General features: G+C 45.5%; 1 pseudogene; it reads left to right on the forward strand.

Moving 5' to 3' along the window:
• Nucleotides 1-261: 261 nt before the first annotated feature.
• LOC134372581 (proline-rich protein 13-like) lies at nt 262-4,080 on the forward strand (annotated as a pseudogene).
• Nucleotides 4,081-5,767: the final 1,687 nt, after the last annotated feature.

The following is a 5,767-nucleotide window of genomic DNA, read 5'->3' on the forward strand; positions in this document are numbered from 1 at the left end:
TGGAACATTTCAAAAATAATAAAGGTATTTTCCTAATTACCAAGTTTTATGGCTTTTGTGACCACTTTCAGCCAGCTGTGAGTCAGCTGTGTATGCCCTGTTGTTAAATCTTATCCTCTCTTTCCTTCCTTGTTTGAGATAGCTGTTTGCTGGAGAGCATGGTGTTGAATTTCTAGTCATTGATTTAACAAATATGAGCACCTACTGTTTGCCAGGTGCTAGGAATATGAGCAGGATCAAAGTCAAAATGTCCTTGCCTTCATGAAGCTGACAGTCTGGCAAGGTGGGCAGATGGACAAACATTTCAGAAGTGAGGTTGGCATTATATGGAATTATAAGGGAGTTTTGGGAAATACTTGGCAAGGAGTCCTAACATGATCTGGGGTCAGGAAATATGGAGGTGACATACGTAGCACTGCAAGCCACCTCACATGTACTGATTGCTTTAATCTTCACAACAAACCATATCTACTTTAACAGACAAGGAACTGAAATCCCAGAGAGTTTAATAGCTTGCCCAAGTTTACATGGCTAGGAAGTGGCAGAGCTGGGAGTTGAACCTGGCAAACTAGTTTCAGTGTCAATCTCATAACTACCCCTCTCCCAGACCTTGGCTCCTAGGAAAGGTGAGATTCAACTGAAACCTGAAAAAGGAATTGGTTTTAGGCTACAAGGTAGAGGAAAAGTGTTTCAGGAAGTGGAAATAGCACATTCAAAGACCTAGAGTTCTCAGAGAAGCTAAAAAGCAGGAGGGTTGTAATGGAAGAGGTGGTGGTGAGAAATCAGCTAGAGAGGTAAGCAGGGGGCAAATCTTGAAAGACCTTAAAAGCTGTAGGCAGGGGAGAGCCATTACAAGGTTTTAAGCAAGGAAATAATGAGATTTGGTTTTCAGAAAAATCATTCTGGCTGATGGTTGGAGAATGGATTTAAGATTATTTTAAGGATTAAAACAACTGATACTTAAACTAGTGCCCAGCTCAGAGTAAATAGCTGATATATGTCAGCTGCTGCTATTATATTATTATCTGTTTTTAATGGCCCAGCAGAACAGAGAGCCTGCAAAGGAAAAAGAGCAGGAGTGTCCAGAGAAACAGGAAGAAACCAAGGCAGCAGAGTGTCATGCAAGCCAAATAGGAGGGCTGGGTGAGCAAGTGTCAAATGCTGCTGAGAAATCAGGATTACACCTGAGAAGTGTCTGTTAGATTTTACTGAGTTGGAGATGATTGGTGAACTTGGCAGAAGCAGTTTCAGTGGGGTTCAGTGTAGGGGCTGTAGACAAAGACTGCACAGATGTGAAGTTTTGTGCAGTTTCCAGGAGTTCTCAGTTCTGCAAGACTTGGCCATACATCTCAAATTAAGAACCTCTGCTTTGGCTTGAATCTGCTGTCACATTAGCTCACAGCTGGAGAGCAGGGCTGAGGAATGGGTCTCTTTCATTCAGGCAATATTTTAAACCTAGCCTTATCCTCTTTTCCTGAGATTTCTGCTTCACCCCACCCCCACCCTCCAAAAAAAGAAAAAATGGCAACACCATACCTGATGTGAGTGTGGGGACATGAGGATGAATAAAGAGTAGTCCTGCCCTCCAGGAGTTCCAGGGCTAGTGGAGGGACAGTGGCCAGGTATGTTTTGATATGGAGGAGGGAAATCCCTGGAGTCTAGAGGATTTGAGTGGGCAGGAGGGAAGACCAGGGCAAGGCCTCATCATGGCTTCCATGGGCCCTGGGTCCGCTTTTGCTTTTGTGGACCTCCCACTTCCTCTGTAAAAAGACTTTTTAAATGTAACTGTTGGTATAAACACAACTCTACCAATATTTTGTTTTAAAACATTTCCTTCTTAAAAATTCATCTTTTTCTTCTGATTTTAAAAGAAATTAAAACATTTACATAATGTGGGCCTTTGGCACTGTGTCTGCTATGTCTAATGGATTAGTCAGTCCTGGACTAGGGTGATGGGCGATAGTGTGAGACCTCTGGATACCTGGGAGTGGAGAGGCAGGAAGGAGACGAACCCTAAATGAGACTCACAGTTCTATTTGGCATCGACCCTAAGGCAGATCCCATAGGCCAAGCAGCTCCAGGAAAGGGCATGTTGGGTGCTAGGGCATCAGGCACCACTTCCCTGCTCCATGGAGGAGGAAGCAGTGGTCTCCTTGCTGACAGGAATGCCCACGGGGCCAAGAGCTTAACCAGGCAGCTGATGGCAGAGACCAGATGGCGGCTTAGCTGGAGCCACCTCACATCAGGCTCCAGCTGCCTTGGTCTTGTGAAAAGCATTCCCATCAGCCCTCTATTGCTAATGCCCTTGTCGGGGAGGAGGAGATGAGATACTTGCTTCTGGGAAGTGCCCAGAATCCCATGAGCTGTCAGTTTCCACCACAACAGGGAAGGGGTTTTACTTTGTGGGGTTCGGGATAAGTGTACATGTGTATATGAGAGAGAGGTGCAGTAGGGGATGGGGCTCAATGTCATTTCTGATTTATTCATTTCATTAAACACTGACTGCCTATAAAACCAAGAGAGGGTAGGAGTCTGTGATTTAAAGAGCCCAACTCAGATAAATTTCTTTAGAACGTGGCCCCTTCTGAGCCCATTCCTGCATTGAGCCCAGAGGTTTGTGTTGGCATGAAATCAGCTGCCCTCACCCTTCCTGTTGCCATGGTGATTTTTGGCCCTAGGGATTCAGCTCCTCACTCAAAACAGAACCACACCCTCCCTAAGTCCCTCCACAGCCCCTACCATCCCTCTCCCCACTCCCCTCCTCTCAGCCATGCCCCCCTCGTGAGTTTTCCATCTCTTGGCCTTTGTTTGTTTTTGCCTTTGTCAGTCTCCCCTGTCTGGATGGGTTTCTGTTTGTTTCCAAACTGTCTGGGGCAGTGCACCATGGAGACAGTGTCCTCAGCTGCCTCTTGCCTTGATCTGGTTAAAATAAGCCCCTCTCCTTGCATGCATCTCTCCCTAACCTGACATTTGAACCAAATCACGATGTTCCAAAGCAAGATAGAAAGCACCATCTCCACCTACTCTGGCTTGCTCCTTTGTCCACCTGGAAAGGGTTTTTCAAAAATTTCCAGTGTTCCGCTGTGGTGTCCATATACTGCGGTCCTGAAAAAAGGAAGCAGCATTTGTTGAATACTTCCTTTATACCAGCCACTGGGCTAGGCTCTTGCTTGTGTTAAAAATCTGGTGGTGAAGTTGATGTTTCCTACATTAAAATTCAACTAACTGCAAGCTGCTTGAGGGGAGGGCCTAGTTTGTCTTTGTATCCCCAAGTATCTAAGATATGGTGGTGCTCAAGAAAAGTTTGTTGAGTGAATAAATGCATGGAAAGATGCAAGAAATTTCTCTGCCACAGTAAAGGGTATTGGTGTTAAATATCAGCAGGAGGGGATTGAATTTAGACTTGAGAAAAAAATGTATTGGCAAGGTAGTGTAGGTGGGTGAGGGTTTCAGAGACGGCTGTAGACATTTGTTGCTGGTTTTTAGGAAGTCCCATTTGCTATGTCACCAGATGTACCTTCTGAGTTTAGTGGAGTAGGCAGGACAAAGCTTTCTGTTTCATTTAAAGTGCAAATGGGAGACTGAGAAGAAGGACCAATCAAGCCCAGGTGGTGGTGGAAAGGCGGGGGGAAGCACCTGAACACGTGGAATCCTAATGCCAGGTAGCCAGGGCCAAATCCATATCCCCCCAACATCAGGTACCCTGGAGGTTCCCATCCTGCCCATCCACCACCTGTCAATCTGGCCTTTCCTCCAGGCCCCTTTCCCACTCCCCCAGGGGCTCCCTGGGGAAATCCTGGTTTTCCCCCACGTGGGCCCCCTCATCCTGTGTCACAGCCAGAGTATCCAGAATGCCAACCCTCAGGTCCCTACCCTTGTCCACATCCACTATCGGCCCCTGGCATGCCTCCTGTGAATACCTTGGCTCCTGGCATGGTAGCACCAGGAATGATGACCGACAAGAAGATGAGGAAGAAAATGAAGAAGGGCAATAAAAAGATGCACACACATCACAAGCATGGCAAGCATTCCTCTTCCTGCTTTTCCTCCTCCTCCTCTTCCAGCTGTGACTCTGACTGAATTCAGGGCCTGGATCCTTCCCTCAAGTCTCACCAATTCAGCTCTTCCCATCAAGCTTCAGATGCCATGTTGCACTGGGAGGAATTAGCCCTTGTGCCCCCCATCCTCACTCCCCCCTGAGCCTTACCCTGCTGTTCAGTCCTGACTGGCTAGGGAAAATGGGAAGAGGGTTACCATGGGCTAGCAAAGGCCATCTTATGGCTGTTTGGATAGATCTTATAGAGGATGAGCTTAGCAGGGGAGCTGTTTTTTGAAGATGGTGAGACCTTTGAGCTAAATGTTTTAAACAAGTTTAAAATCTGTAAAATGTGATTTTTTTTTTTTTACTTCTTTTTGTAATACTTGTGGTTTGGGGGTTTTGAGGGAATTTAATCATGAAGAAAAACTTAGGCCTATTTTGTAATGGTGGCACACTTGGATGATTTAGTGGCAAATACATTTCCCAGCAGGTGTTTTTTTTTTTGGCACCATGCTCTCGCCAACTAAGCTAACCAGCCACTGGCTAGCAGGCCTTTTATTGATTGCACTAACTGTAAGGCTGCTGGGAAGTAGAGTCAATTTGGTTGATGAACTTTGATTGCCATTTTGGAACCTAATCTCTACTCTTTAGTTCAATATCCTATCTCAGGTCCTCTCATTCTCTAACTGAGTCCAAATAAAGCTATTTCTCCTGGAAAAAGTAAAATAAAAAATAAAGTGCAAATAGTCCCGAGGGACGTTAAACTATTGATCTGATGCCATTCACACGCATATATAAATGACTGATAATAACACCTCTCCTAAGAACAGGTTTCAGAAATGAGTTGGTGGGGGAGTGGCAGTGACAGACAGAGAAATCACTGGAGATTCAAGGGTAAGACGAGCTTTGATCATGTCCCAGGGTGGGGCCACTAGAGTCAAACTTTGCTCTATCCCCATTTGGCCAAGGGAGCACCCCAGGGAAAACAGCATGGTGCTGCTAGGCTCTTCCAGCTGGCCCTGGTGACATTGGTCAGTTCAGTCAGACTGCCCACTAGTGGGGCAGGAAGGAAAGGCCAGTCTCAATTACTAGAAGAATGGCTTACAGGCCAGTTTCAAGATGCACTTATACTGTTCTTGAACAAGTACAGGCTTTCCCAAATGGGTCCATAATGTAATGCCTATCAGAGATCTGTAGGCATTTAAAACTAGCATATCACAATTCCTTGAACTTGTTAAGACAAGTGAACAGATATGATGTTGATGGGTGGGGGGGGGGAGACAGGGGTGAGGGAAGAATCGGTAAAGGGACATGAAAATCAGCTACACTGTAGATTGATAAAATAAAATTTAAAATATAAAAAAGTAGCATATCAATTTTATCTTTAAAGGAATTGAGGGTGCTTGAAAAGTGTTTGTCCTCTTAGTTCTTTGACCGTTGACTTCCTTCGGATAAGGCCATCTGTTATTTTTGTCACGCAAGGTCCATTTACCCTCCTGGTACCATACCCCAGCTTCCCTCTGGGAAATTAACTCCTTTTCCCACTCTCATTGAATCTTGGCAAAGCCGAATGACTGCCCCCTCCACCAGCCACTCTGTGAGTAGAGCAGTGGCTCAGGCCCAAGCCAATAAATGAATTGTGTTCCCCTGGCCTCAGTGATTGCTTCATATATGGCATGTGACTCGATCAGATAATGGTATCTCAACAAAATGAACTGTGATTTTTGC

The sequence above is a fragment of the Cynocephalus volans genome, chromosome 3 (assembly GCF_027409185.1).
Source record: "Cynocephalus volans isolate mCynVol1 chromosome 3, mCynVol1.pri, whole genome shotgun sequence".
NCBI lineage: Eukaryota > Metazoa > Chordata > Mammalia > Dermoptera > Cynocephalidae > Cynocephalus > Cynocephalus volans.